Below are 27,279 nucleotides of genomic sequence, written 5' to 3'. Positions count from 1 at the left end.
AGGGTTATTGGAAGATTAAAATATAATACTTGCAACAAAATCCTAATCAAATACAAAAACTGCAAGTCTCACTAAAGAACAACAGACTTACAATGAACTTTATTTTCCCTACAAAGGCACTGCACACACACTGAGCTAATTATAATTTGCATATTTAGTGTGTACACTGTCTACTTGGTGAGATGCATTTTCCTTTCCCTCTTTAGGACAGGCCTCCTCCCATGCAAACATTCCAACTTCAGGCCTGGAACTTTCTCCTACAATGTACATGAAACCACCAGCTGAGGAACGGAATTTACTTAAATTTCTCTGTGACTGATCACAGTTGGGAAATGGTTTCTTCACCTCTTTGGTTGACCTCAGCCATGAATCCATTCTGAGCTCTCTATTCCATTGCAAAAGGGCTGTAGTGGGTTTCCAATCAGCGGAGCCTCTGAGACTGGAGTGAGTATGAGGCCCCTTTCTCAACAGGATGTGGGAACTTGTCTCTCACCACAAACTTAAGTTCCTGAGGGCAGGAGCCTACTGCCCCAGAGGGCAGGGCATGGGTGGGAGGATTTATTGGCAGAAGTCTCAGTGACAGTCTCAATAATGACAACCCTTTTTGAAATAAGAAGGTGGAGATGCTTTTGCGATATCCCACCAACCAGCAATGTCCTATCCCCTGTGGCTTACACTCTGAGGTAAAATGTCCCCTGACGGATACCCCTGTCAGCTGTGGGCTCTCCCAAGGCTGTGTGTGCTTGCCTACTTTCCTGTGGCAGGTCAGCTTGCATTCTAGGCAGAAGAATTCCTGTGGGTATTGCATTGTAGCATTGGCTCTAATGCTACCCGATGTACTCTGTTACCCAGAACCCTTTCCTTGTTTCTGCCATATAAACGGAGGGAGAGGAAGCAAGAGCATCTGGTAACCTTTAAAAGTTCAGATGTGAGCTACACAGCTCCTGAATGCCTTGCATTCTCAAGGTGTATCCATCAGTAGGATTTTTGTGCCCTTCCTCAAAGACTAGGAGCTTGGAAATCTCTATAATTCCCTAAGTTAGAACTGGCAGGATATCCCTGGTCTCTCAAATACTTGTGCACACTGTCTTTAGTTTGTCATGACTCTCAAAAGGATTGTGCATAAAAAAATGGAGGAATTAAATACAACTTTCCATGTGCTTCTGATATCTTTCAAACTGTTAGTTTTTGACATCTTGACTTGACCAGAAATGGAAAGTGGGGCACACAGAGGATGCTGGTATAGATTCTGTAGATTCTATAGAACAATGAACAGTCTTAAAATGGCTTCTTTTGCTTCAAATTGTGTGTGTGTGTGTGTGTGTGTGTGTGTGTGTGTGTGTGTGTGTGTGTGTAAACAATAATATTACAGCAAATTTAGTCTACATCTGCTTGGGACCTTTAAAGTCCCTTTAGCTTACATTACCAAAGTGTTTGAAATTAAAGGTTACCTTTGAAGAAATTACATTTCTAACTTTTTAGCTTATAGAGAACTGTAAAGTTTTCACACATGTGTTGCTTGTTGCTGACTTGGTTCTTGGGAGATCACTGTTTGTTGTATAATGCAGGACAAGTTCTTCCACTTTTTCTGGTTCCTCCAATTGTCTTAGCTTTCAGTTGCTCTTTCTTGTGGTTGCTCTCTCAAAACGACAGCAGAAAATTCATCATGCTAAATACCTATAAAAATCATACTGCTGGAGAAACTCCTTGATATGGAGAAAAGATGCTTTCTTTGCCTTCCCCCACCTCCTCAGCTTCTATATTACTCCCAACACCCACGAGCACATTGCCACATGTTCCTAGGCATGGAGTCCTTTTTATCACCTCAAAAAAAAAACCCTAAAAATTAAAAGAATATGGGGAGCTAGAGGAATGGGGGCATCTGTGGGGTTTTCTAGAGACTTCCTTCCCAGTGTGTGAAAAGATCTGAGACAAGAGATCTGCTCAGATGGTGACAAACTGAGACAGGTGGCAGTTGCTACTCAAGGAGGAGTTTGGAGTTCTAAGAAAAGTAAAAAACAGACATTAAGTGAAGGGTATGGAAGTTTCCAGAACAGAAGCAGATAGTCTTCTGAACTATTACTCTCCAGAATGTGACAGTGCAGGCACCTCTGACCCATCTCCTACCTTCCTTCCAGATCCCATCTCATTCATCCCCTCTGAATCCCATGTCATCCCTTCCCTCCTCCCTCTGAACCTTGAAGGATACCCATGCTGTGTTCAGTGTCACTTGCCAGCTCCAGGCACCTACTGTTCTTCCAGGGTTCCTGAGTTCAAATCCCAGCAACCCCATGGTGGCTCACAACCATCTGCAATGGGATCTGATGCCCTCTTCTGGTGTGTCTGAAGAGAGCAACAGTGTGCTCATAGACATAAAATAAATAATTCTTTAAAAAAGAAGTACGGAGTCTGTACAAGGCACTGTTTTTAGAAGGCGCTCGAGCAAGAGGACCTCAGTGGTCTGATGGGATAGAATGAAAGCCTCTTGAGAGAGGGCGCCATTGAGGATTGTCTAGGTCCTATGGCCTGATTTAAGACTTCCTTCTGTTGTTACAAGCCACAGTTTATGGTACTTTGTAACAGAAATCACTGGAAACTAAAACATGTCCCCTTATCTGAAATACCTTGTGCTAGATTTCTATGAGGGTCCAAGTGCTTACCTGGACAAGGTTTAGAGAGAAAAGTAGAAAGCATTTTTCATATGATTACATCACAAGTTAACCATTTGTTGCTTTCCCCACTCCCGACCCTGGGTAGCATCCAGCTGTATTGGGTGATTAGAACAGAAAAGAAGTGGTAATATTTACCCTGTCCAAGCAAGGTCATATGTTGTTCTGACCTGTTCCTTGGATGCATGCCCCAGCAGGTGATTATCTGAGTGAGTCAGCTCAGTATTGTTGCTGCAACAAAATATGTGAAGAGAAAAAGCAACTTATGGGAAGAAGGAATGTTTTATTTTGGCTTACAGTTGTTGAAGATATAGTTCATTGGTGCTAAGAATCTATGGTGTGTCAGGGGCACGAGGCATCTGGTCATATTACATCTACAATCAGGAAGTAAGGAATGATAAATGCTGTGTTCAGCTCAGTCACCCCTCCCTTTGTGGTCTAAAAACCCAGCCCATAGAATGACCCCATCTCAGTTGAGGCTCATTGACGTAATCAGACAACATCTCATAGACATGTTTCCATGGTGATTCTGAATCCCATCCAGTTGGCAGTTAAGACAAATCATCACACAAAGGATAATATACTGAACTTATACAGAGCCCTGTAACTTTCCTGGTTTTCTATGCGTGGAACTAGGTTGGTTAGCAGTGCCACACAAATTACACAAGGTGAGTCTGGGGCTTTCCACGTTATCAGAGAATCTCCAGACTACCTTCTGATGGAAAATACTTTTTTTTGGCTTCCACAGCTTCCTGTCGGCTTCTCACCTCTGTCTGGACACATACTTGATTTGTTTTAGTGGTGAATGCAGGGGCGATTCCAATCCTTCCTCTCACACCCAGCAACTGTACAGTAGTTAAAAATAGGCGTGGCCCTAAGCTTTAGGAAAATATGTCAAATTGGGCTTTACGGCTAAACCAGTTTAATTGGTGACCCTACATAGAGTCACAGTGTCTGAGAAAGAGATAGAACCGTAAACACTGGGCTTTTCAATGCCCCACATTTTGACCGAAAAGAAGCAGGGTAAGATGTCTGTCCAGATGACCCATCGGACCCCACTCAGGGTCTTTATCTTCCCCGTACACTGCACTCCTTACTGTGATAACTGTTGGATAACAGATAACCTATGCTGGCCCTGGAAATTTCGGGGTGCCGCTTAATAAACACTTAGCTCATGCCCATTTTACAGATAAAGAAACCAAGGCACAGACATTTCATTCATTTACCTACTACTCGCAGTGGGCACACGGCTGAACGCAAACCAAACTTACATCTTCATGTTGAAGCTACAATCCTCCCCCAAACCTCAGGAGCCCAGAGAGCCCGAATCTTCTAATGAGACCGTTTACTTCCACTAAGTTTTTAGTAACATTTCCTCAAAGGTAGGTCCCAGCATGACTTCAGACAAATTTATAGCTCTGGTACGTCCCGGAAGTGCCCTTCGTTGATATCTTGTGATACCAAGTTTGGGGCTGCAAACTGTGCTGAGAACTGTGCTGAGAACTGTGCTGAGAACGTCCCAGCCACCATGTGAACTTAGTCTTTGGCCACTAGATGTCAGTATAACCACTCTGTGAGGCAGCGCTTACTTTCAGGATGAACATTTGCCCCAGACACTACTCTGAAAGGAAGTGGAGCTGGAAGGGAAGAAGTGGGAGGGAATGAGACCCCAATAGTTGTTAAAGAGATGGAGATGACAGAGAGGTAGAATTAAGTCTGTGGAAATGAAGTCTTTGCCAGCCTTTTTTCCCTGTCTTGAGATATGAGACCAGCTTTTTTCGGTGTTCCCAGAACTTGCTACAAGTCCTTGGCTATCAATGATTGCCCTGAGTAGAAGGGTCTAATGTTGGGATTGTGTTGGAAAGAATAACATCTCTCTCCCCTTCACCTCTTGTTGTTTGTTGCTAGTTTCTTGGGGCATTAGACTCACTGAAGTCTGCGTCTGATCTTACACATGTATGTAAGTATGCTGCTCTATGTATATCTGCTCAGCGAGTTCCCCTCTTAGCAGGAAGAGAAAGGCTACATCTACCCATGACTTTGCTTATGGGACTGCACACTCTTGTTTCTCTGTATGAATTAGTCTGTACCCAGTACCAATATATTTCATATAGCAAGTATCAATAATTTAGTGTTATATATTAGTACTTAATATACAACTTTATCCCCACAGCAAATGTTTGAGGCCAGTACTACTATTATACCCATTTATAAAGAAGGAAGCTTAGAGAAATTATATGGTTCTTTCACAGTTACGGAATAGATGGGAGGCAGAGTCCAAGGTTCATTCTCCTTTAATGACTTCAATATAAATACAGCAAAGGTCTTACACTCTTCAAAAGCAGCCCACAGCAGAGCACACAAGAGGACCAAAGCTTGCAACTCAAATCTTCAGTTATTGGTCACTCTCAGAAGTCTCCCGTGGCTGACTTGTAGCAGTTTGTCATCATCTCTCAAGTTTGCCAGGGCCTCCTTGGAGAAGGAGGGCCATTGGCTGGGGCCTTTTTCCTTTGCCAGTGTGGGAATCTCACAGAAACCCTATGCCTTGCCGTACCTTAACGTCTGAAGGAGACTGAATGCAGCTCCCCCACTCCTCCATCATAGGACAAACCCACATTTATTAAAAGCCAGAACGAGGCAAGTCATTGGCGTCCAGCTCTGCTGGCAACGAGGTCACACCTCTGGACCAGAGGCGTGCGCAAGACCAGAGGTTGCAAGGCACAAGAGGCCCGCAAACGCAAGTGATAGACAGGTCCCTGGCTCCAATGACCTAGATGAGGCTGACCTTTAGCATCTGCTGTCCATCTCCCCTGCTGCTTTCCAACAGAGCATGCACCTTTCGTTCACTTACTCAGCAGCACAGTCTGTCCTGCCAGGATTTGGAGGTAGCATTATTCCCTGCTGTAAAAATCTGTACATTGATGTGAGAGAAGAGATCTGGGTATAGTCGTTACCTGGTCGCTGCAGAGGGAGACAGACAGATGGAGAGGCTCATTTAGTGCATCTTCCCAGGGCCCATGGCTTGGATCCCTTTACTTTAGCTTCTGTATCTGTCCTGCATTAAAACTCCAAGAATAGTGGCATATTCTGGTGCTCGCCCAGGCTATGTGTAGGGGAATGGTTGAATGAGCTGCCCCTTCCTCCCTGTTCCAGGCTGACATACACAAAAAACAGTTCAATTGTGGCCTCAGGATATTGAGCAAGAAGGGAGAAAAGACGGGAACTAAAAAGTGACTATTCAGCGTGTATACTTCTGCTCTCATTCCCACCAAGCATGTGATATGCAAAAGAGCAAAGCCAGAATTCTACCAGCCAACATTACGTACGAGGGCAATAACTTGTGAGGACTTTGGTTCCAAGATCTATCTGTATACTGGGAGCTGTCACCTCGCAGTGGAGGCCAAATTTCTATACTCTTGATTGGGAAAGTCCCATCACCCAATGTGTGCAATACTTGGGGCCTACGTCTGCTTGTGGTCTAGAGATGAAGTGAGGTGCATGTGGGTGGTGTATCTGCTGGAGAGCCCCATGGACTCACTTCTAATGTTCTCGTGAGACTTTTGTCAAACTCTGGGGAAAACAAGGTACTAAATGACAATTCGTGTTAAGAAACTACAACTAGGATTTTAGCAAATTTTACTTCATTTCTTCTTTCATTCATAACATTAGAGACCACCTTTCTAAAGTCAAAGTCTATCCCAATCCCAGCAAAGTGAACAGGCAGGTTGACCTTGTAGAAGTATGACCTTGTAGTAGAAGTCATACTATCGATGCCCACTGTCCTCCCGGGAAGATCTGCCCTTCATAGATGAATGAATTATAGCCCACTTGCCCTCTCTTGTCAGTGATCTATTTCAGACAACTCTCAAAACAAGAAATGCTTGTATTTTGATAAGGGGAGTAAAATGGACAAACAAAATAAGTTGGTATGAACCTCAACTCTTCCCTCTGTGTTCCCCAGCAGCTGTCAAACAGGATCCCTCTTTTTCTTTCTAATGAAACTGAAAGTACACCCCTGGAACTGAAGTCCATCCTTCCACAGGGCTCCTTTGAGGATCTTTAGGCTCACAATGCCTCCTTTTGGTGGATGTTCTGACATCTTCTGGGATGTAGCAGTCTGGAAATGTTTTTTGCTTGTGTAGTAGAGATGGCAAAGGGAGAATGTCTTCCCTGTAAGCCTTGCAGGATAACATTCTTCCTCCATCTGGAGCAGTGGATTTTTGGCATTCCTAATGCTGCAACCCTTTAGTATAGGTCCTCATACTATGGTGACTCCTGATCATAAAATTACTATCTTTGCAATTTCATAGCTGTAATTTTGTTACTGTTATTAATCATAATATAATTATCTGACAGGAAGGTATCTGATGCAACTCACAGGGTGAGAACCACTGATCTAGAGGCCAGAAGACACATCATGAAAGCATATTTTTTGTCAGCTAGAATCCTTCTTGAGATAATGTTAACTGAAGAGTTGGGAAGAATTGCTTGCATTATGTCTTAAAAGAAACTGGAGAAAGGCTGGAGAAAGGCCTCAGTGGCCTCATGCTTGTCATGCAAGCATGAGGAGTGAAGTTTGAATCTTGGGAACTCAGATAAAGCCCTGTGACAGCACGTATCTATAACCATGTTGCAAGATAGGAAGCTCCTAGTTCTGCTGTACAGTGGTGTATACAGTGTTGGACGGGAAGAGACCATGTTGCAAACAAGATAAAAGTGCCAATAAATGTGCTCACCTGTGCTCTCTCACACACACATCACACATTCTCTCTCTCTCTCTTCTCTCTCTCTCTCTCCCTCCCTCCCCCTCTTCCTCCCCTCCCTCTCTCACACACACAGCAAACAAAATAATTTTAAGAAGAAACTGATATATAATGTTTTCATTATTCTTGTGCTTACTTCGCAGTAAAAGTTTTGGTAAATCACAGGAAAACCTGAACAGTTAAATAGAAATAAAATCACTCAAAGTTTCTTCCTTCCTTTTCTTTCTCTTTCTTTCTTTCTTTCTTTCTTTCTTTCTTTCTTTCTTTCTTTCTTTCTTTCTTTCTTCCTTCCCTTTTCAAGTCAAGGGTTAGACCTTCCAGCTGCTACATAATTAGAGATAAAACTTCAGCACTTCTTGGGATCTTATTAAATGTCCAAGGCTCCCACTCCCTTGGGAGTGATTTTAAGAAAAGTATGACTGTCTCTATCTTTGTGTGTATAGATGCCAAGCTTAATCCATTACCCGCCCCCCCCCCATCCTATGCTGCTCTAGAGTACAATACAAAGAAAGACAAGTCAGTGTAGAAGGGGCAGTGAGCTGGGAGGATCAAATGCATGTGCAGGATATCAGAATCCCTTCTTCATTACCTAGGTAAACTCCTCTATGTTTAACCCAGTCCACTCTTGCTTGGGTTGAGAAGTTGGACCCCATTCTATTGGACCAGGAAAATGGTAATGGCTTACATCCACTGTTGTCATCACGCTTGCTTCTGTTTCCACATTAGATGAAGAACTTGTTGTCATTTCATTTTAGCAATGACAACACTTCCACTCAATTAAAAATAATATTTAATATTCTGGGTCTTTTAAAAATAGTAACTAACCTGAAACTGATGGCCAATGCAGTCCTATTTCAAGTATGGTGCTGGTGGCCATGTTAGTTCTGCTGGCCTTTAAAGTCACAATGGATATGTTTGGGAATGAAAATCATTTGGCCAAGATGTGTCTTCACAACACAGTCCTAATGGCTTCCTTTGTGCCAGGGATCTAAGTGCAGTTTGATAGCCCTGGGCTCCCTTCTACTTGTTCAGCAGGACCACACCCTTCCACCACCAAATCTGACATGTAGCAGATGAAGTTCAAATGAATGGAGTCTCAGCGAAAGCTCATGATGCCTGTATGATGGTCAAGAGCTTTGTGAACCAAGGGTGTCCAGATCACAGTCCATCAGAGGGAGGCATCCTTCCACAGAGCTTCCTTTCTGTAGTTAGGCTGCATGGTGCCCAGACCCACTGGTGACAAAGATGGGAGTGGGTTATGTAGGAGTGGAGAACAGGCATGGAGTCTGCTGGTTTTCTTTGGCTTTTGTGGCCACTTCCTCTTCCTTACCTCAAGACTTCTGCACAGAGAGCAACATCACAAGCCACACCATGCAGGATTGGCTCCTATGTAATGTGTGAAGAAGAAAAAAAAACCAACCCAAAACAACAACAACAAAAGCCAGTGGCTTTTCTCTGCTGTATTTTGTCCTTTCTTCTAACCTCCACATTATTCTGCTCTTCTCTTTTCTCTTCTCTTTTTCCTCTTCTCTTCTCTTCTCTTCTCTTCTCTTCTCTTCTCTTCTCTTCTCTTCTCTTCTCTTCTCTTCTCTCCTCTTCTCTTCCCCCTCCCCCTCCCTTCTCCTCCTCTCCCCTCCCCTTCCCTTCCCCTCCCTTCTCCTCCTCTCACCTCCCCTCCCCTTCCTTCCCCCCCCCCCTTTCCTCTCCTTTCCTTTCCTTCTTTTTTTAACTCTCTGGCCAGTTTAGACTTTCTACCTCTGAGCTTCTAAAGATCCTAGAGATACATTTACATTGGAGAATAAAACTTAAAACCTACAGGTCTAGGGATGGAGAGATGATTGCTCCATGCTTAAAGGACACTGGTTGTTTTTCCTGAGGACCTTGGTTCAGGTCTCAGTACCCATACAGCAGTTCACAATCTGCTGTACCTCTAATTCCCCTGGATCTTGATGCCCTCTTCTGTTCTCCATGGGTACTGTACACAGTTGAAGTACATATTAGCAACAACAAAAAAAAATCAACACGGACAGAGAAAAGCCCATGAGGTCTCAACTCTACATTAAAATGTAAAGGCAACTAAGGAATGCTGAATTAAGGAGAGATACTCTTTCCCAGGGAAAAGCATACAAATTGGTTAGGCAATAACAAATGTCAGCCCAAAAGAATATATATATATAAGTAACATTGTACAGATAACAAATGTCAGCCCTAAAGAATACACATATAAGTAACATTATACAGATTGAGCGGGTTGTGCTTATGAATTTAGAAATATATCTAAGTAGCAACAATGAAAATAAAGGAGGCTATGAATTTGAATAAGAACGGGAGGGGGAAACAGAAGGATTTGATATCTAATTATGTTCCCTCCACAAGAACTGTTTAACTTGTTTTATCTAGATTTTTTCTTTTTCACAAAAAGTATACAATTTGATGATTACAGTATTTGATAGAAAGTATAAGGAATGGTCCTGCCAAGACTGAACCCCCAGTGAACATGATTGTTGTGGGGAGGGTGGTAATGGGAGGAGGATGGGGAGGGGAACACTCATATAGAAGGGGAGGGGGAGGGGTTAGGGGGATGTTAGCCCGGAAACCGGGAAGGGGAAAAACAATCGAAATGTAAATAAGAAATACTCAAGTTAATAAAGATGGGGGGAAAAAAAGAAAGTATAAGGAAAATAAAAAAGATTAAATGTTTAAAATAGAAGATTGGAGAATTGTTACAGTTTCTTCATTCTTGATGAATGTCTTAACCAGATTTTTTTTTTTAAAGTGGGGAAAGAAAATCTTCAAGGTTAGTTGAGGACACAGGGGTGACTTTCAACAAAACCACAAAGCTTCCTCCTCGTCCTCCTGGCTCCACCCTTTTGATGTGGGTAGCAAGCCCCCTAGGGAGAGTGCACGGAGAGACCCTGTCTGGTTTGCTCCCTATCCTCCACCGCCTCACCATGTTTGTCAACCTCTTGTCCTCTACAAGTCCTCAGGTGCCAAGACTCTTAGTTCTGCTCTTCTGATCCAGTGAACACAAACAGGTAAATGTCCACCTCAGTGTCCCGACAGACAGTCACCACTCACGCGAGATAGATTTGAGTTTGTGATCTGCTTTAGACTCCTTTTTCTGACTCACATTCTCACCTTCTGTCAGCTTGTCCCTACCTCTCAGCCTCCCAAGTATCTTTGGAATTTCACCCTCCCCTCTTACTTCCTGTCTGTGGCACTGATACGGTTTCTTACAGTACTGCTCTTCTTCAAAAAGGATCCTTTCCCTGTAGGCCTGTCATGGCGATCTTTCTGTGATAAACAAATCACATTTGCTTAAAACATTTCATTGGCTTTCCAACCCTTGGGATAAAAATAATCTTTTTTTTTTTTAAAGTTTCTTGAGTTCTGGGCATTGCACCTATGGCCTTACTCATTCTAGGTAATGCTGTTACACTGAACTATATTCCATATTCCAAGCCTTCAAAGGCAAGTGACACTTTATTTTATGAATTTGGAAGACATCTATAGTCACATAGGGCATCCACTTTCCTCACATCCATGCCTGCCTTCCGTGTATCTTCACCTGGACTCCTGCACATCTGTATTTAAGCTCAGGTCACATTTCACCCTCACACTAGAACCTCCTTTTTGCCCTTTAGAGTACCTGCCACATCGGGTGGGAATATCGTTATGTCTCGGGTTCATCAAACATGGTCATGTCCCAGATGACGAGCTATTGGTAGTTGATGGCTGCTGAGAGAGGGAGAATAGTCTTTGTTGAGGCGTATAACCACTAATTGGCAGGTTCCCCATGCTCCAGAGGGTGAGCCAACACTATGTGCATACTGGCAGTACTAATTGCACTCTGTGGGATTAATTAATTAATTAATAATTATAAAATCAGCACATGAAATTGAGTTGGAGTTGTGCTGGAGAGCCCTAGGGGAAACTGAGGGTGATGTGAGGGGCAGATATGATCAGGATACATTGTATACACGTCTAAAAATTTTAGACATGTATTTAAAGCATTAGGGGACATTTATGCTAATCAAATCAGAGGATAATCAAAGCAAGGTTTTAATCTTTATTAGATCTTGATTTGGAAAAAAAACAAGGATTATAAAATAATGTGGACTCAGATGAAGACATTTCAAGGTGAGCCATCAATAATGTAAAACTATTAGGCTTTACAGCTTTGATAATCACTTTGTAAGCGATGCATACTGAAAAAAATTAAGAACTAGTTATTCCATTTTATATAATTTATATACTCAAGTGGTTTATGGAGTAATTTATGTAAGCACATATGATGTGTCAAAATGTCAAAAGTCTGAATGAATTTAAATGATGAGGATGAGGGGCTTCAGGTATTACTGTTTAAGCTCTTCTGTAGATTTGAACTAAAAAAGAAAGAAGCAGAACAACAATAACAATGAAAAGGGAAATGTAGACTGGAGCATTTTCACATTCAGAAACACATCTGGCTGTCTGTGAGAGCGAGCCTAACCCCATAGTGGTCTAGAGAACTGGCATGGCTTGCTCTACTTATCACGTGATTAAAGTCACCTGCCTGACCTCAGCTGGCATTTGCTCTGCAATTCATGAGGTGATGAACCTTCAAGATTCTCCTCCTTGCTGGGGATTTAGCTCAGTGGTAGAGCGCTTACCTAGGAAGCGCAAGGCCCTGGGTTCGGTCCCCAGCTCCGAAAAAAAAGAACAAAAAAAAAAAAAAAAAAAAAAAGATTCTCCTCCGGGCTCATTTTTCATGGCATGGTTTCTCTTGAAGTCTACAGACTAACCTGGATTTTGACCTTGAGAAGTCGATGCGCCAACCAGAAAACAAAGTTTGCCTGAGCTGTAAGATCATGTGTGCAAGATCACACACATGTAAATGCATCTCCCCCAATTCAGTGGCCAGACGAAGTGGAGAAGCATCAAGGGATGACTTTTTCCAGGAGAAATAACATCTCTATCCTCCAAGATTTGGTTCCTGAACACACCATCATGATGAGCAAGACTGATTTTTGTAGGTAAAGTAGTGAGCCCAGAGGAAGCCCAGGAAAGTCATGATAGCCTGTGGTAAGTGATGGCAGCAAGTAGACCCCAGGAAAAATAATGATTGAAGTCTGACTTCCTTTAAGTGCATATTCTTTTATATTAGAAAGACCAAGGGGCTGTTGAGATGGCTCAGTGGTTAAGAGCACTTGCTGTTCTTCCAGAGGACCCAGGTTCAATTCCCAGCATCCACATGGTGACTCACAGTTGTCTGTAACTCGAGTTCCAGGGGATCTGACTCCCTTTTTGGTCCTCTACAGACAATGTATGGCAGAGGTCCATGGGCATACATGTAGATAAAATATCCACACATTAAATAAATAGATAACTGAGAAATGTGACAAATCCTCACCAATTCTTGGTGATGGACACACTGTTGTTACATTTATGGCTTAGTTATTTTCAAAATGCTTCACACAGACCAAGAAACCAGGCATCGTTTCAGCCTTTCACGGAACGCAGATTTCCATGTAGCCTTGTCCCATGCCAGCTGGAGTCACCTTCATCTGTAGCAATGCTCTGTTAGACTCCCCCACACCCCCATTCCCCTCCCTGGAAATAAAGGAAGAGGAAGTTGAGCTCCAAGGCAGAGGCTCTCCTGAATACAAAGAACCACACATTTTAATTGTAAATCACCAGACTCAGGTGTTTTGGATATATTTCCCCCTTAGTCTCCAGCAACGGCACAAAGAGATGAGCAAGTAAAACACAGGACAACAGCAACACAATGTGATCTTTCCCCCTATAAGATGCAATTTAAGTCCCTTATTGTGGAAGCTAAGAAAAATTGCTCTCACTTATAATCTTCCTGCTTTGTGGGACCTAATAACATGTAAATCCCCCAGTTTGGTAGGGCAATTGATGGTTCCTTTGTACACTTAGCTTAATAATGTAACTTTCTCTAAAACTGCACGAAAGCAAAATGATCTGCACAGCTTTTGTTACCATGGTAACAGATAGTACCATGTGACATTGTCTTTCTTCTGTGTGATGGTCGACACAAGGCATGGGGTTCTCTGAAGAATCTAAGGACCCCCAAGATTCCAGAATAGTAGACTGAGTGTTTTGGTGTTGCTAAGGTCAGATTTGAAAGGGAAGAAAGACTATAAGACTGGACAGGACGGGGCTGAGGGCACAGCATTTCCTGGGTGGAACAAAGGTAGACAAATGGCTACCTGTCATGATACTAAGCCAAGTTTGACAAGTGCACACAAAATGAAAAGAAACTTGAGGAGAAACTACCCATTGTCTATATCCAAAGGAAAGGAGAACAGACGTCAGACGTCAGTAACTCTCCTGGGTACTGCATCGGTTTGCAGAGAATCTAAGCAGAATTAATTAGGGTTAATTGTCTCTCAAAAACTTTTTACGACTTTTTTTTGTATGTATGCAAGTGTGTGTGTGTGTGTGTGTGTGTGTGTGTGTGTGTGTGTGTGTGTACATGCCCATATATTAGGTCATAATCTAGCCTTAACGTAAGTGCTTTCCACCACTAGACCACAAAAACAAAGAGGACAGCATTAGAAGAAACATGTAAGACATGACTCACAACACATTCACCTTTGGACCCCAGGACATATTGTTTTATATGCCAAAGAAGAATTGCAGGGGAAATGATTCAAGTCCAAGGTTATTTGCAAAAAGACAAATTCATACTGTGCTGTCTATTACGGCACAAGATATTTTAAGCCTCAAGGAGTGGTCATGAGAAATCATTAGAAGATGGCAGAGCCCGAAATGCTACTTGAGAGATGAATGGTGTTCAGTGGCGTGGAGAAAGTGTGAAAAAGGAAGTGTCCAGAGCCTAAATATTTTCAAAATTCTTCTGTGCCATGAGGTAAACAGATACAGGGAGGATTCTTTTTTTTTTTTTTTTCCACGGAGGTCTGGGGAACTGAAACAGAGAAGTCTAAATTCCCATGGACTCAGCTCATCTCAGCTGCTCTTTCTTTAGTTGGGTTTTGGTCATTAGACCCCTGTGACATTAACCTGTGTGTGGGGCCTTTAAGGGGAGTCTAGATAAGGTTGGGTCACTGAAGTACCAGCACAGTTTGGCTATCGTGTTGGGACTTGGGCAGTGATGGCAAACCTGCCTCAGACAGGAGAGAATCTGGAGGGACACAGACGAAGGCTATATTGTTTAAGTGTGTGGCTGTGTGCTCTTGAGAAAAGGATTAACATAGAGCAGTGAACAACAGTGATCTTTCCCTACCTCTCTCCCTCCCTCCCTGCCTCTCCGAATAGATAAGGGTTACTGGAAGAACAAGGCAGGCTATATCTGTTTAAAAATGTGTGTGTGCATGCATGCACCCTCCATTCTATGTAGTAGCCTTCCTTGATCAAAATGAACACTGTAGTGGCTAAAGCTGTAACTCAATGGGTCGTTTTTTTCACCAGCATAGACAGGGTGTCATGTCCCACCCCTAGACCTCAAAAACAAATTAAAACCAAAAGCATTCACTTTGCTATATTTAAAACATTGATTTGATGTAAGTTTTATTGGTATCATTAACCCCTAAATATGTAATGTATAAGAAAAAAAACCAATAGGTTTCTAGGAATATGAGACAGAACTGACCTAGGCACTAGGTTACTCATGATTCTTGGAATGACATATATATATATATATATGTCATCATATATATATATGTCCCATGAATATATTTGCATATATATATATAAAATGATATTCATGTGCTTTTACTTCAACCTCAGCCCAGGCTGCCAATAGTTCCAGCCATCTTCTCAAATAAAACTTAAATCCTCATTTAAAATTATCATGAACACAGGATCCTTAAGTAACTATTTTCTGAAACAAAACAGTGTTTATGTAAACGAAAAGTGCTAGCAAATATTTGTTTGAACAAATGAATGGCATGATTTATGGGGGGGATAACAGTAAGTCTTGGTTGTATCCATCAAAAAAAGCTGTAAGCAATTAGTTGATTGGATGTAAAAACATGGGAACATCTCCAACAGCGCTTGACCATCTGAGAAAAAGCTCCCGCTGCTTCCTCCCTTCTTCAGTTGAGTATTGTCTAGGAGGCTGTTTACCTTTGTACATTCCATTGTTCTAGAACCTTGATCGTGAGCTCTTTGGTCTCCTTGGATGCTTACAATTTACTGGAGGACGGTGGAGAACTTTTAACTCTAGGGTAATCTCTGAGAACATTTCTATTAATCCACTTAAAATAATAAATCGTTAAATAGCAACAAGACTATCACTTTTATGAAAACGATATTTCCCCAATGTACACTCTATTAGGAGCTTCAAGTGAGTTTAATGTCTGCTGTGACAGAAAACAGCTGGGTCTTTATATTTGCACAGCATTTAATCTGTTGTGACACTATTTTGGATGATATATTTGAAGACATGGAAGGATGTCACATTTGCTTTTTCAGATGGTTATATAGACTCTGGAAAAATCCCACTGAACATTCACAAGAATGAGAATCCAGAAGATGAGCGACCCCTTCACATTATTATCTAAGCCTTCTGGATTGTTGGAGAGGGAGCTGGCCATTTCCAATAGTCTTCGAACTTTACTTGGAGCTGCGCTACTCTGGCCCTTCTCTAGTTGACGTGAATTTATAGCTTTCCAGGATGCATGAGGTTTCCCATTGCCTGTGGTTGATCTTCACGTGAACCGTCTTATCTTCAGGCTTATTTCCAGGTCTGTGACCAGCATCTAGCCTTTGCTTCCAAACCAGTGCCACAACAGGTACGGTGATTTCGTGTGAAGCCATAAGGAGTCTGAGAAAAAGTCGCTCCTCATACTCACTGTTTTTTTAGGTATACATATTTCTTTATTAAAACATTGTCAGGCTGGAGAGATAGCTCAGGGTTTAAGAGCACTGACTGCTCTTCCAGAGGTCCTGAGTTCAAATCCCAGCTACCACATGGTGGCTCACAACCATCTGTAGTGAGACTGATGCCCTCTTCTAGTGTGTCTGAGACAGCTACAGTGTACTCACATACATTAAATAAATAAATCTTAAAAAAGAAAAGAAGCTTAAAAAAACAAACAATTTAAAAAAATTGTCAATGAACTAGTTAGATGGATCAGAGGGTAAAGGCACGGGGTGCTGAACTTGGTGCCTTGAGATTCATCTCAGGACCCACAAGATAGAAGGAGAGAACCAACTCCTACAGGCTCTCTGTACATGAGCCGTGGCACTCGCACCCAAAACAAACAAGCAAAGAAATGTAGTTTTTAAAATCCAAATATAATTAAAATATTTGAAAGACTTAAGTTTCGTCAGGGAGACACATTCACAAATCATAGTTGATTAATATGTGTAAATAGGAATTTATCAATCATTTCCATTCAAGTCATGTCCTCCTGGGTCATGGGACTTAAAGTCTGACTCTAACAGTATTGTGAGGAGTAGTTCACAATTATTTTTAAAGTTCGTTTTAATCGTGTGTGTGTGTGTGTGTGTGTGTGTGTGTGTGTGTGTGTGCGTGCACGTCATCATGTGCATATGAGTGCTGGTGTCCACGGAGGCTAAAAGCTTCAGCTCTTCTGGAGCCGGAGGCAGTTGTGAATTGCACAGTATGAGCCACTGGGACTGAACCCAGGTCCTCTGCAAGAGCAATATGTGCTCTTAACCACTGAGCCATCCCTCTAGACTCTACAGTTCTTGATATCCCAAAAGGCAATTATAGAATTGCACGTTTGATAAATATAAACTCAATATTCAATTTAAACTCCTTGTAAAAACAAAGAACCCAGGGTGATAAATTCCTTATCCAATTTGTAACTGGGAATAAAGGCAAGATGGTGCCTTTGAATTGGGAAATACAGAGAAAACCCCAAGGAACAACCTTTCTCCTTTGTAGCCAGCATAGCATGCTAATCATTTTTCTTGAGAAATGAACAAAGATGACATTTTCCCTCCTTTGGGCATAAACAGGGGTCAGCACACATTTCAAAAATAAATCTCTCTTAGCTGATTTGATGCAGCTGTCACCACAGCTGTGCAAGCAGGGGCAGAGCAGTGTCAACAGTTTGTCCCAGATTTACATTTAACATTTGGCAGAATTCGTGAAATGTAGATGACTTGTTTCAGGATCGTTTGCTTTTCTTTCTGCTCCTTTTCATGATGACTTTACATTCACGTCACACCACTGCATACCTGGGCAGCTAGATAGGAGCTGCCAATTTTATCCCACGAACACTTGGTAACCAGCTTTTGGACACATATTAGGCACCAAGTGTGTTGTGTGAGGTGGGTAAGGATGAATAAAATCCTCACACAGGAGAAGTCTTAAGCCGACACAAGATCTTCCACAAACGACGTAGTTCTCAGTAAAACCATTGATAAGCTTCTAGAGCAATGTTCAATATCTTGGGCAGAAGATTTTTGCAAAAATAGAAATGTTCTACAGCTGTGTGGTTGGGGTGGTAGGGAGCACCTGATAGGTGTCTAATGTAGCTGAGGAACTGAATCTGAAGTTAATTAGCAACATTTTTGAGACAGTATCTTGTTATGTTGTCTTGGAGTCCTCTCATTTGCCTCCTAATTAAGGTACTACAGGGATGTGCTACCCCACTCAGTTCTTCACTGTCAATTGCTTACAATCCCCATAGGCACATGCAGCTAGTGTTGGATAATGTGTGCAGTTCTAAAGCCTGGGACCAAATGTTACCATTGTTATCTAAACTTTTCAGATACTATGACATCGAGGTGTGACACTAGATTTTGAAATTTCCTTCTATAGGAAGTCCAATTCTCATCTTGTTATTAAAGCTCAAATTTGGGTTTATGAGATTTATATACAATTTCCAAAGCTAAGAATATATCTGAAGACAACCACTAGAAGACCCACCACATTCTTCTAGTGGAAGATTTCTATACTATGAAGAGAAACTAGAGTCTAAGGTCTTAATAACTAAAGAAAGCACTAAAGAGTTTTGAGATTATAATACTCTGTACACTGAAAAATTAGGCTTCTATATATCTCTGATAAAAGAGTCAGAGACAATCAAGATAAGACATGTCAATCAAATCTCGTGAGAACACTGTGGTATATCTCACGTGGGCCAGATGCTGCAGTGCCTTGGGGAAAATTCAGAAATCAATATCTTATGTTCACAGAGATAAAGCAAAACCTAAAAACTGGAAGGGATATAGTTTATAGTCCAAAGTTCCCTGAGTAGTTGTGCAGACAAAGAGAACGATGTAGATAGAGCTTAGCTGTTGAAGAATTGGAGACCTACAAAGAACACTCAAAGGATTACCCTTTATAGCAAACTTTTAATTGACATGTTAGAAGATTTGAAGGAGACATTATAAATCATGAGAAAGCTGAGCTCACATCTGATAAGGGCAGTAGAGAGAATGTGGTGTTTGAAGTCAGGCTGAGATTCACACTGTAAGCTTTCTAACACTTGGTCTGTTTTTGTCTTTGGCTAAGTTACTTGACTTGGGTTTCTACCTTTTCACGTGTTCTATAGGATTAATGTCAGTTAACACTTAAATCAGTAGTGAACGTAATGTAGCAGGAACTCAAGTCCACTTGAATGCTCAAGGAGCCATGACTGTTGGCTTTCAGACTTCCCACAGAGAGCAGAACAACTTTTAGAAATATGGAGTTGCTCATGAGAGGTAATAAGTGAGCATAATTTGAGAGGAGACTGCTAGGTGAAGGAATGGACAATAATGTGACAGGTAAAGATAGGTTTATATACTCTCTTTCCTTGAAATTCTGACAAAGGATTTGGGTTATCTATCATAGATAGACAAAGGGAAACAACTGAAGGCTAATGCCCAACAGAAGGAGAGTAGCTTTGCCATTGGAAGCATAGAAGGTAACTCCCAGGAGAGGCAGGGGAAGCAGGAAGGGGTTATGACGATGAGTCAAGCGTGAGCTAATGACCATGACTAAAACAATAGCTACAGGCGAATGTGAAAAGACATTTCATGCTCATTTCTACAATTGAAGAAAGCTCGCACTCAACATCATTAAGTAGATTAAGGTGAGTAGAGATCTTGATGCACAAAGGCCTTGGACCTGAGGGGACTACTCTCTTCCCAACAAGAAAATAGTCCCAGATACAAGTAACTTGTTTTTGGTCAACTCATCAGTCAAACCATTATTTCCTGTGTGGTGTGTGGCAACAGGCGTTCTAGCAGCTGCTAAGTTAAGGAACTTAGTACCACCCTGAGCACAATGAAAGTGAAAATAATTTAAATGATGACAACACTTGTTCTTGTAGATGAGACAGATGTAGGCTCTGACTGGTACATACTGGTATAGCTCAACAGTTGGGAAGGAGGAGGAGGAGGAGGAGGATAAGAAATCCAAGACCAAGCTGATCTACATGGCAGCCTACACTGTGCGCTAGCCTGGACTATGTGGCAAGTATGAGGCAAGCTTCATGAGATCCTGTCTTGGACGCAAAACCAAAGCCAAGAAACCAACCAAAGAAGAACAAGACATGTCAATGGGTTTGGTTCTGAAACCTTCACTTGCTAGGAATAGGAAATATTCATGAGATAAATAGTAAGGAAAACCTCACGGCAGGGCAGACAAAGACAAGGGTTCCCTTAGACACAGAGTCCATCTGTACCTCAGGGAATAGAACCAACTGTGTTTGGATCAAGTACCACTCAGAGGATGTGGACTAATGGGTGGGTATTAACCTATTTCTGTATCTTGACTTTAAGTCTGTTGGATGAATTATCATCATCCTCATCTTAAAGAAAGATGTAGAAGCATTCTGACTTTGAAAAACTACAGATACGGGAGGGCCAACTGCCACCCTGACTGGTGTCATCTCCACTCAGGATGATTTGTTGCCCTAACCTCAAAAGACAAAAATGAACCTTGCATGTGATCATGAGTACTTACATACTTAAAAAAGATAGGTGGGGAATTTAGCATATTAAAGGTAGGTGGGGCATATGTCTTATAATGAAAAGATAAGGAGTTAGAGAGATTGGCTCAGTGATCAAGAACATATACAGCTCTTGCAGAAGACCTAGGTTCAGTTCCCAGCACACACATGCACATCATATAACTGTGCATAACTCCAGTTCTGTGGGAATCTGATGGTTCTGGCAGCTGTGGGCATCTGTACCTATGTGTTACATATCAACACACACACACACACACACACACACACACACACACAAATCATTTAAAAATTAAGCCATTTATTGTAAAGTCATAAATGTGTGTATATGTCTACATTGTATGTATCATGTGAAAATATATATGTATATATGAATATGTATAGCTATACAATTACTGTGGGGTGGGCAATAATGGAAAATGCATTAGATCGGCAGGTGAATTTTTTTGCAATGCAGGAAATGAAATCCAGGACTTCATGCATATCAGGCAAGGACTGTGCCCCTGAGCTACGTCCAAGTCCTATGAAATGAATATATATTTTCTTCCTTTGAGACTACCATTCCGGCTGGATGATGGTTTTTCCCTCCAGAGGGGATTTCTAAAGGCAGTCTCCTCTGGAGGGGAAGTCAGCATCCAGCTGGACTAGAACAAACATCTAGCTATTTACTTAAGGTGGATCTGTGTGCTTGCAGTACCTAGTGTGTTAACTCATTTGCCTGCCTTAGAGGGACAGGGGGAGCGGCTATTGTGTGAAGAAATACCGTGTGAGGACAATGAGCTCTCTTGTAGCCAAATAGGGAACTGGTACTGGGGTGTAGGAAGAGAACACAAATGGAGATGTTACTCCCAGTCTATGGGCAGCTACTCTCTGCACAGACACACACCAGCAGCGTGTGTGTCCAGAGACAGAGTGTTCCAATGACTTACACAGTTTGGAAAGCTTCACTCGTCTACAGGAAAGATTACCTTTGCTTTGACAGCTTTCTTTAATTGAAAATTTTTTTTCATGCAATATATATCCTCAATATGTTTTCCCCTCCCCCAGTTTCACTTGGATCCTCCCTACTCATCCAATTTCATGTTGCTTTTTGTCTCTCTTTAAAAATAAAGCTAAACCAAGATACACACACACACACACACACACACACACACACACACACACACACCACAAAAAAAATAGAAACCAAATGTTCAAGAAGCCAATTTAAAAAAAAAAAAAGCCCAAATAAAGCAAAATGACGCAAAAATTCTACAAAATTTTGAGTTTGTTTTGTGTTGACTAATTCCTGCTAGGCACAGGGCCTCCTCGGATGTGTGCTTAACATACTTGGTAAGACACCATTGGAAAGAACTAATTTTTCCTTTCTCGGTGGGTATCACTAACAGACACCTTCTTGGTTAGGGGCGTGCCCACTTCCTTCTCTGAGTTGACAGCTAAATTTTGAACCTCGAGCCTTCCGAATGTGTGGCCAACTCTTGTGGGTAGAGCATACTGAGCACTCCTGCACCTGCCAGTGGCTTTTGTAGGCTGCTCAGTTGCTCATGGGGACTGGTGTACCACTGAGTTGCTCTCAAAGAGGCATTGCCTCTTAGGGTCTCCATAGAGGGTAACTCCTCAGTGTGGAAGACAAAGAGGGAGTCATAAACTCCATGATTAATCCATGGCTCTGGAGTCTAAATTACTGTGACTAAAAACCCTGACCAAAAACAATGCAGAGGGAGGGGCTTATTCGGTTTACAATTCTAGGTCACAGTCTTTTACTTCAGGGACCTCAAGTGAGAACTTGCAACATAGCATCCACTGGCCAGAGCAGGCAGGGAGATAAGAATCCTCTTGGCTTTCTTCACTCTTAGACGGTTAACCACCCAGCTGCCTTTGACAGCCTTAAAGTTTTTGCTTTATTTCGGTAATTTTTAAGTTGTAAAATGTGAGAGTATATAAATAACATCAATTACTTAGCAGCCAATCAACAGTCAATACAACTGCCCCAGTCATATCCCACAGGCCAAACTGATAAGAATAATTCTTCACGGAGACGCTGCTCCCAGGTGACTCCAGATAGTGCCAAGTGGACACCTCAAGCTAAAGAGTACACCAGTTCCTTCTGTTCTCACCCCTTCTCTTCCACTCACTTTCTCTTGTGACTTAAAAACCTGAATAAAAGGGTGAGTGGAAAGACTGGAGGTAAGGTCATGATGAGAGTGGGATAGAGCTCCGCCCTATTTCCTGAGTTCTCATTATAAGGGTGTTTCTGTATATATGTATGTATACATATATATATATATATATATATATATACACATACATGCATATATATATGTACACACACACACACACACATATGGTGTGGCCAAGGTGATGTGTCTTGCACAACCTCAAGGGGCCGTTGTCAGTGGTGTAGGGTGTAGACCGCTCACTGAGAAGTGCACCCCACTTGAAGAATAGGTGCAGTGGCAAAAGAGACTTAGAGTCTCATTCTTCTGGAGTCTTCCTTTTGTAGTTGAACTTTGTCTTTTAGCTAGAAGACACCAGCTTACAACCATTTGGTCCGAGACTTTGTTATTTGAGGTTCAAGTTTCTTGAAAACTCACCTCAAAGCTCCAAAGGGAGTTTTATCAGGCTAAGGATTTTGTATCTCTTCCTTCTCACTAACCCCCACAGCCTCATGTGGGCTGTCTCTCACACCAGTCACAGACATCACTTCCTTGTTACTATCTTCTCAAGTTAAAATCATCTCAATTCTTAGGTATTCTCAGACATTTCAATCTATTTCATTTTTTTTTTATTTTTGTGAACTGCCAGGATAGAAAAAGATAGGAATTTTGTCACGGTTATTTTTAAAAAATGTGTTCTAGAGAGAACAAGAGATAGGAGATGATGACCTGTCCCTAATCTGTAACACACACACACACACACACACACACACACACACACACACACACACACTGTTAATCAATTGGGTTAAATGGGTGGTCAACAAACATCTGTCAGTTTTCCTGTGGATGGGGACACATATTTGGGAAGACGAGGTGAGAGAGACGGGGAACATAGTTGTTTTAAGTGTTCTGGGAAATGGGGCAGTAGCTGTTTGATGCTTTACTCCTGTGAGCTGTGGAACAGGCTCCAGCTGAGGATTCACTGTTATCCCACTGTGGCCTCTACAGTTCCGAGAGTGAGACTGAAGGGGAGGGCGGCTGCTAAGGGAGACCCAGAGAGAGGTGCTGAGGACTTGAAGAGCAGGTTTCTGAACAGAAGACAGTGTTGTTCGTTAACGAGACTCCTGTAACTGGATCATCTAGGGTATTTGTTCCTGCTCTGATTTTCTTTACAAACTTGGCAGCAACTCTGCTCTGCCAAACTGGCATTTTGTCTTTTGTTTCATTTGTCCTGTGCCTAAGGACAAAAAGTGTGAAGTCCCGTGCGAAGGAAAAAGTAACTCAGTCTCTGGGGAAGAAAGTGAGATAATCTCGAAACAGGAGAGAACCCAGGGCAAGTAGTGGGAGTCCAGTGCCAAGGAGAGACCCAGACGCCACTTTTATTTTTAAATAAATATTTCATTGTATGCGTATGTGTTCAGCCCGAATGTATGTCTGTGTTGGTGCCCATGGAGGCCAGAAGAGGGCATCACATTCCCAAGGACTGGAGTTCCAGACAGTTGTGAGCTTTACATGGGTGCTGGGAATCAAACCCAGGTCCTCTGGAAGAGCAGTTAGTGCCTTTAACTCTACAGAGAGTGCCACTTTTTAAAGCACATGCATAAGAACTATCCTATCCCTCGCATGGTATGCAGAAAACATGGAGGGCAGACACTGTGTAATAAACATCACTTTGAATCTATATCTTAGCATAGGAACACACCCACCATTTCATTCTTACCACAGTGATCACTTGTCCTGATTACCTAACTCCCCCTATCAGTATTCTAACCCATCGGAGTTCCTATTACAGCGAAAACGCCATTTCCTTTCACAAGCGATCTAACATAGACCACACACAGTTGACACACATGTCCCACCCCCATTTGTACAGACAAGGATTTTAAGAGTCAAAAGAGACTTTCGTTGTGGAAAAGTGAGAACATCCTGTCCATAGATAGGAGTAGGTTAGCCTATGTGTAGCACACCCAGACCTGGGGATAGTATTTGTGTATGAGAAGGATGGTACCCATGGGAAGCAAAAGTAAAAGATGTGCCTGTTCCAGAGACACGAGGCAAAAGACATGCTGAAGAAGCTGCAGCATCATCTTGGGTCTACACAGACTGAGGCACGGGAGTGGGCATAGGAGCCAACTAGACAGACTGAGGCAGGGGAGTGACTGGAGTGAACATAGGAGCTGAGCAGAATGACCAGGTGACAACAGAAGCTCTGTCCTTTACTATGACGTCAAGGACAAGGAACCTCTCAGGTTCCGGTACTGTCTGAAGATGGATTGTGTTAGCAAGGGCACCTGTCTCACAAGATTACAGCAGAGTATACCAGACACCAAGGAAGGACACATAGGCGCAGGGAGTCTCAATATACCCAAGAGTTGATGTTTCTCCCCTAATAGATTATAGTTTTCAGTAACAACCCTTAGAAATAATTTAAAGACCTCCCATTTTAATCTCTTTGTGTGCATTTAGTCTAACCACCAGCATTTTCGATCTCAAAAATACAGGTTATATAGAATATTAATCACCATGCACTTTGCTACATCCTTTATTTATAGAATCCAATATGATTACCTTTCACACATGTGAAAGATTTAAAACAAGTCGTAGTTTGATGCAATGCAGCAAGTGAGAGTCAAGCCTCCTAGTTAGTACTTCAAATGGAAAGGTTTTGCTTCAAAAGGAAAAGCCCTGTGGCAGTTTGAATATGCCTGTCCCATGGGAAATGGCACTATTAGGAGGTCTGGCCTTGTTAGAGGAAGTGTATCCTGTGGAGGCAGTACATATATAGTCTGGTACAAGTACAGTACAAGTCTGGTTAGTGTGACATAGAGTCTCCTCTTGGCTACCTAAGAACAATAGTCCACTTCTGCTGCCTGCAGAACTCTTGGCTCCTCTAGCCCCATTTGCCTGCACTCTGCCGTGCTTCCTACAATGATAATAATGGACTGAGCCTGTGAAAACTGTAAGCCAGCCTCAATGAAATATTTTCATTTATAAGAGTTTCCGCAGTCATGTCTCTTCACAGTAATAAAATCCTAACTAAGACATCACCTCTACAGCAAGCAGAGCAGTAAAGATGTAATATCTGAAGTGTCATTTATGTTGAAATATTCTTTATTCTTTTTCCCTTAGTGTTTTGAACAGGGTCTTGCCATGTATTCCTTGATGGCTTGAACTCAAACTCACGGTGGTCCTCCTGCCTCAGCCTCGTAAGTGCTGTGATTCTAGACAGGTGTCATCATGTCAAGCTTGAACATTTCTTATCCTAAAAAATATATTTATGGGCACTTTTCTTCATATTTCAACTGTGGTATTTCATTGACATATTCTAGAGTGGAATAAACACATAAGGGCTTACTGTTAGAAAACAATTCCTGAGCATCTAGGACTGCCAGCCCCATGTTGTGCTTCCAGGATTTTGCACTGTTCTTATAAACACTTGAAAATTTGCCCCACTGGCAAAAAGATTAGATTTCTCAACTTTGGGCTTACCTTTGAATTTATCCAGTGAGCCTGAGTTTCCTGTTTACTAGTCTTGGGAATTGGGTTCCATGGCTTTGATGAAGTCATTGTAAGCCTTTGGCTACTCAGTTGTATCAAGACAAAAGGGGGACCCTCTTCAAGGGGCTCTCTATTCTCTGGCCACTCTCTGGGGGTGGAAGTCAGATGGGAGCCTTCTGTGGTAACCCCAGACTCAGACCCCACTCACTGATGTTATTTCACCAGCAGAATCCCAGGTGCTTCCAAGCAATGGCAGAAGTTGGCTACAATCTTTCTAAGTAGGAAGTTCAGCCCATTAAAACCATTTCAGAGGCACTAAAATCCATCCAAAGTGATTTTACTTTGAGGTTTTTAAGAGCATATGCACTAACGTTTGAAACAACTTAAGAAACACAAATAAAGTAGTAAATATTCCAGGACAGGGGAACATCACTGAACACTCTCCTGCCATATTGGATCAGTGGATATGTGTAAATACCCTCAAAGGCAGAGGTCATCACCCTGGTTTTACACCATGGGAACTAAAAGTGGCTTGCTCAAGTGGCAAAAGGCAGATTATAGACTCACACAGCAGACATGGAGGCTGCCCCAGTCACACCAGGCCTCAGTGAGACGATCAGGTGGATACACAAAGTCCATCACTGTTTTATTGTTTCCTGATATTCTCCGATCCTATGAAGATGTGGTGTTAGTGCATGAATACAGTATTAGGGAATTACAAGGTCCTTGGCATATAGGACAACTGTCTGAATTCTAATGTCAATAACTTAAACCCCATGAGTGAATCTTGTACTGAATCATCTTCCAGAAATCTTACTCCATGTGGACAAAGAGCTCCACAAATGCCAATATGTGTGTTAAACTTCATAAAAAGGAAGCCTGCAGAGTATTTACTTTGATTTACTGTTATGAACATGTGTAGTTATAGATTCCCAGCCAACCTTGAAATCCACCTTACTAGGTTAGGTCCTTGAAGCTTCTCAGAATTGCTGTATGAATTTCTTGGCTCTTTCTCCTAAGGGATTCAGTCTCTGTAGGCTGGTTGTTTTAAGGGCCATATGGAAATTCCTAGAGTTTCCTGTCTATTCTCAGTGTAAACAAAAGTATAAGTTACCTTTTACTAAATGCAAAGTGGCTCAGGGTTCATGTAATAGCTAGCATGTTTTCAAACAAGAAAGAGTACACAGATTTTCTAGAGGGTGAGCATATTGGTAGAACAGTCATGAATTCCTCATTATTGTTTTAGTGAAATATGGCATTTTCTACTCTACATCTTAAAGATGCTATT

General features: G+C 42.0%; 1 protein-coding gene across 10 annotated transcripts in view; it reads right to left on the bottom strand.

Moving 5' to 3' along the window:
* Positions 1–27,279, bottom strand: part of Fyb1 (FYN binding protein 1) — a 148,526-nt gene that overhangs the window by 96,591 nt on the left and 24,656 nt on the right. The window contains exons 1-2 of one of the 10 annotated variants that reach the window (XM_039102835.2): positions 5,624–5,990; positions 2,808–2,900 (exon numbers count right to left, since the gene is read on the bottom strand). The exons of the other annotated variants lie outside the window; for them this stretch is intronic. The gene's annotated coding sequence lies outside the window, so the exon portion shown is untranslated. Of the gene's footprint in view, positions 1–2,807; positions 2,901–5,623; positions 5,991–27,279 lie in introns of those variants that run through there. 10 annotated transcript variants of the gene reach the window in all.

The sequence above is a fragment of the Rattus norvegicus genome, chromosome 2 (genome assembly GCF_036323735.1).
Source record: "Rattus norvegicus strain BN/NHsdMcwi chromosome 2, GRCr8, whole genome shotgun sequence".
Lineage (NCBI taxonomy): Eukaryota > Metazoa > Chordata > Mammalia > Rodentia > Muridae > Rattus > Rattus norvegicus.
Note: the sequence above shows the minus strand (reverse complement) of the source record. Positions and strands in the feature narration are given on the sequence as shown.